This window comes from Rutidosis leptorrhynchoides, chromosome 1 (genome assembly GCF_046630445.1).
Source record: "Rutidosis leptorrhynchoides isolate AG116_Rl617_1_P2 chromosome 1, CSIRO_AGI_Rlap_v1, whole genome shotgun sequence".
NCBI classification, from domain to species: domain Eukaryota; kingdom Viridiplantae; phylum Streptophyta; class Magnoliopsida; order Asterales; family Asteraceae; genus Rutidosis; species Rutidosis leptorrhynchoides.
This window is the reverse complement of record NC_092333.1, coordinates 452572912-452578911: the sequence shown is the minus strand read 5'-3', so window position 1 is coordinate 452578911 and position 6000 is coordinate 452572912.

Here is a 6000-nt window from a genome sequence, read left to right as displayed (position 1 = left end):
TATAAAAATATACAAAAAGTTGTAAAAAGTACAATTTTTATAAAAATATTATTTTTATATTATTTATTTTATTAAACTATTAATTTTACAATTTAATAAAACTAATTAATACTAAATACATAAATTAAATAAAAAGTAAAAGTAAAAATAAAACTAATAATAATAATAATAATAATTAGGGTTAAATAATAATTATAATTAATAATAAACCGTAATTAATGCTGAATTAGGGCTTCCTGTTCGTGTGTCAGAGAAGCTCCGCGAGTCGCGGTAATTAATGAAGAAAACCCCGCGAGTCGCGGGGTTCAGAAATTCAGTTGACAGATTTAAATATTCGACGCGTTTTTTTTATTTTTTTATTTATTTTCTGTTTTCTGTTTTTTTTCTATATATAAAAGATAGTTAATAAAACTTATATTTTTATAAACTAAAATAAAAATAAAGAAACTTATAAAACTTAAATATTTAACAAAATCTTAAAAATGCTTATATTTTTGTTTTTCTTTTTATATTTTTGAATAATTAAAACGTATTTTTACAAAAATGAATTTTAATAAAAGTTAACTAAATTTTTTTTTTTTATATTAGCGTTCCGCTTCCGGCTTTTAAGAGATGTCCCCGGCAGCGGCGCCAAAAATACTTGATGTGGTAGCAGAGTGTATATAAAATAGTATTATTTTTAGTGCGAAAATACTATTAAATACGATACAATTTTACACAAGATATTTATTTATTTATAGAATGGATATACTTAAACCTTGCTACAACACTTATAGGCAGTGTACCTAATCGTAAAGTAGTGTAGTTTTTAGTAAGTCCGGTTCGTTCCACAGGGAAATCTTTAAACAAAGCTCAACGCTATATTAATTTACTTTTATAAAAATACAAACATATATATAAGTAATATTATTATTATAAAGGGGGGTTTTTACCGTTTAATGACCGGTTTGTCGATTTTAAGACTTTAGTCGCAGTTAAAATCTATTGTAAAATATAAAATAAATACAAGACTTAAATTAAAGCGTAAAGTAAATAACGATAATGAAATTGCGAATAATAAAAGTGCGATAAAATAAAATTGCGATAATTAAAAAGTACGATAATTAAAAGTGCAATTAAATAAAAATGCGATAATTAGAAGTGCAATTAAATATAAAATAAAGGAAATTAAATATGAAATAAAAGAATTATGCTTATTTAAACTTCCGTAATCATGATGTTTGACGTGTTGATTTTAGTTTTATGCCCATGGGTTAATTGTCCTTTGTCCTGGATTATTTAATATGTCCGTCTGGTTTTTGTCCATAACAGTCCATCAGTCATAAATATGAAGTGCGAGTGTCCTCGTCAAATTATTCTTATACCCGAAGTTAAATATTCCAACTAATTGGGGATTCGAATTGTAACAAGGTTTTAATACTTTGTTTAATGAATACACCAGGTTATCGACTGCGTGTAAACCAAGGTTTTGCTACTTTGTTAACAATTACACCAATTACCCTTGAATGTAATTTCACCCCTGTTTTAATTATTCTAGTGGCTATTAATCCATTCCCGTGTCCGGTTAAATGAACGATTATTCGTACATATAAATACCCCGCCCATCGTGTCCGATTGAGTGTATATGGTAATTTATAGGGACGCCCAATTGTAAATCTTTATATTAACATTAACAAACTTTCATTTAGTTAAACAAATATAAAGCCCATTAATAGCCCATAGTCTAATTTCCACAAGTGTCGTTCTTTTGTCCAAACCCCAATTATGGTACAAAGCCCAATTACCCAATTTTAGTAATTAGCCCAACATCATGATTACTTCGGATTAAATAAGCATAATAATAACTTAGCTACGAGACATTAATATAAAAAGGTTGAACATAACTTACAATGATTAAAAATAGCGTAGCGTTACACGGACAGAATTTCGACTTACACCCTTACAACATTCGCTAACATACCCTTATTATTAGAATTAAAATTAAAATTAAAATATAAATTATATATATATATATATAAATTTTACGTATGATAAGAGAAGAAAAAGATATGAATTGTGATCAGAATTCGGTTGGCTTTATAGGGAATTTCGAAATTTGGGGCTCCGCGACTCGCGGTGAATTTTGCCTTCAAACTCCGCGAGTCGCGGAGGTTACTTTTACAGCTCAGAGGAGTTTGGCTCTTTGTTTACCGACGGTTTATAATATATATATAATATATATATAATTAATATAATTAATTATATATTATATTATATTTATATACATAGTTAACTTGTAATTTTTAGTCCGTTGCGTCGAGCGTTAAGAGTTGACTCTGGTCCCGGTTCCGGATTTTTGAACGTCCTTGCGTACAATTTTATATTTTGTACTTTGCGTTTTGAATCTTGTACTCTTGTAATTTCGAGACGTTTCTTATCAATAATTGGAACCTTTTTGATTGTCTTTTGTACTTTTGAGCTTTTTGGTCGTTTGCGTCTTCAATTCGTCGAATCTGTCTTTTGTCTTCACCTTTTATTATTTAAACGAATATCACTTGTAAATAGAACAATTGCAACTAAAAGCTTGTCTTTCTTGAGGAATAATGCTATGAAATATATGTTCGTTTTTAGCATTATCAAGCAGTATTGTTAATGACTTCTGAATCAGAACTGAAGAGTGTACAGTGTAACTTATTAATGTGAAATCTAAATATTTCTCGGGTATTACCTACCCGTTAAAATATTTTCACGATTAAAAGTTTGTACAAAAGAATTTTTAATTACAATCTTTATGAAAATATGCTTACAAATATATTTTCTTCAGATGTAATCATGAATTTAATGAGTTAATATGATATTAAACTCATATGATTTACGGTTAGAACTAGAGTACATAATCTCTAAAACATTAGAGATTATATAATCGCCATGTCGAACGAAGATAAATGAGGTAGAACGATACGTAGAACGAAGATAATCGATGTAGAACGATATGTAGAACGAAGATCATACTCGAAGTACAGATGGTGATATTGAGGCGTGTGATGTTGAGGCTTGTGTTATTGGTGGTACTGGTGCTGATGCTGGTGGTACTGTTGGTGCCGGTGAGCATGCTGGTGCTTGTAAGTTTTGCACCATATTCTCCAAAGCCACTACTCGAACGCGAAGCTCGTTGACTTCTTCTATTACTCCGGGATGATTGGTGGTTGGAACGAGGAGATGAATAAGATTTAGAATAGTAGATATTACGTAATCGTTGCGAGATATTCTAGAAATGAGAGTGGAAATGGTGTTTCGGACTGGTTTGCCGGTAAGTGCTTCAGGTTCTTCACCAAGAGGTCCTTCTTCTCGTCTCCATTGATTAAGTTGACTACGAACCCATCCCCAATTAATCCAAAATTGATGATGGCTGATTGGTTGATCCATTCCGGTTACACTGCCTTCAGAGCTCGAGTGGAAATCCATATCGGAATAGCTGTCGGAATCCGAGGAATTTGAACTAGTTGCGAGTTCCATCTTGTACGGTCGGGTAAAGGATTTTCGATATGAAATGATTTTCGGATATCGGATGATATTCTAATTGCATAGAATACCTATATATAATACAGAAGATCCCGTAGATTACGGAGGAACTTTCGGAAGCTGTCAGACAAAGTTTATAGTAACAGATATGCTAAGATATGAATCTGTCTATACACTATCTATGCAATAAATGCAGTAAGACGTGTGTAGACTTAGGAATGATAAGCAGGTAATTTTACACTAGGAAATGATAAGTAAAACTTTTTGACATGCATCTAAGGTCGAAGTCCAGACTCACAAATGCATCTTAACAACTATCAGTTAGACACACTAATGCAAGACCTGGTTCGCTAAGACCATCGCTCTGATACCACATGTCATAACCCATCCAAATCCATATGGACGAATGCAATAACATCTGGTCCCATTGCGATGAACGACTCTAAGTAATATCTTTAAAATGAGCAAATGCACAGCGGAAGATTTCTTTCATACATGAGAATAAACATGTTTTAAAAGTATCAACCAAAAGGTTGGTGAGTTCATAAGTTTATCATAAACAATAAAATTTAGTAATTTTGATAGACCACAAGATTTAAATACAGTACACATATCTCGTGTACGAAACCATTTTTCATAAATGCTTGGCAGAGTAGGTTCGTATCCTTTTCTCCCCCGTAGGTTGCCTCGCGATTTTTAATAATCGTACACATATCTCGTGTACAAAATATCATACACATAACCCGTGTATAAAAATCATTCTCTCTATATATAACCTTTGCTTGGTAACCGACCTTAACATTTAATGTGCATAAATAATATCCCCAAAACAGAACCTCTCGTCTGTATAAATATATAAATTTCGAAGTACTAAACACCACGCCCACTAGCTCTACTGTCTAGTGAACATTCTGGGTGGAAGTGTTAAACCCGATAGCTACCTTTAGGATTGGCGTCAATTAGTAGGCAATTATAACGTCCAAACTAATTCTCAGGTTACCAAGCTATAATAATCATGGGGAAATATTCACATCAATTAGTGAAAATTATAACGTCCAACTAATTCATTAGAGGAATGTTTTACCTGTGTCTATCTTGTCAAACATTTATAAAAGCATTTCATGTATTCTCAGTCCCAAAAATATATATTGCAAAATCATTTAATAAAAAGGGATCAAATGAACTCACGATACGATATTTTGTAGTAAAAATATGCATACGACGGCACTGAACAAGTGCAGGGTTGGCCTCGGATTCATGAACCTATATCATTTATTGTAATGACCCAAACCTCGTTATACCAAAAACACGTCCCAAAAAAAAAAAATTAGATCAGTACATCTGGACGGCGTCCAGCTATCTGGACGGCATCCAGCTCTGAAGGCCAGGATGGCGTCCAAACATTTGGGACAGCGTCCCAATGAACTGCCAGTTTCTGCTCCCCGTGCTCAACTTACGTGAGCGGAAAACTCGCTTTCCGACACTTTCAAACGAAACTCTTTTTACAACATGTCAATATAAGTAAAGTTAAAAGATTTCCACAATAAAACCAAGTTTTACAACATCGGGCCCACATCGGCCGTTTTACGAATTTCGTTCAAAATTACGAGTTTCGACCATAAGAGTTTAAGTTCCAATTGAACACCCATACCATTGTCCACGCCGGAGCCTAAAAAGAGTAAACAACGAGAGGGTAAGCAAAACGCTTAGTGAATGCAATAGTTATACACATACATATATAATATACCTACTTGCAAACACTTACACACATACCGCATACATGCTAGCAACACAATTAGCTTATCATCTCAAATACAAAGCTATTAACCTTCGGTACCACAAGCTAGCACAACAATAACATATATATAACTCGAACGATGTAGTATGCTTACGCTACCACACAATAACCATGGTTAACCAATCGTACAAGGGAATGGCACTCGCGAAAGGCCATCGGTGTTCATAACATCCGTTAGTGTAATTAACACCTCGTATCACTAAACCCTTGGGTGACATCTTAACACCTCGATGCTTCACCCTTTATCTTACGGAGTGGTGCGTTAACACCTCGGCACTTCACTCCTAGGTGGCATCTTAACACCTTGATGCTTCACCCCGAGTGGCGTCTTAACACCTCGACGCTTCACTCGTCACGTGAAACGTGGTGTCTTAACACTTCGACACTTCACATCTTACGCTACAACAAATAAATACATTATATACCTACGCATATAATTATTCCACTCACTTTAAAGTCTTTTGTGAAAGCTAACCGAGCTTGCAACCTTCAACAGAACGTACCTATCACATTATGTATATAATCAATCACAAACTCAAGTTGGTCAACCAACTTGCTAACCATCCTAATGTCATTTTGACCCTTGGTGCAACTTCGACCCATTTGCACACTTACCCCTAACATTGGGTCAATTTTGCCAAAACCCTAACACTAGCCAAATATGGTCTTAAAACACATTTTAACACAAGGTTATCGCGTTT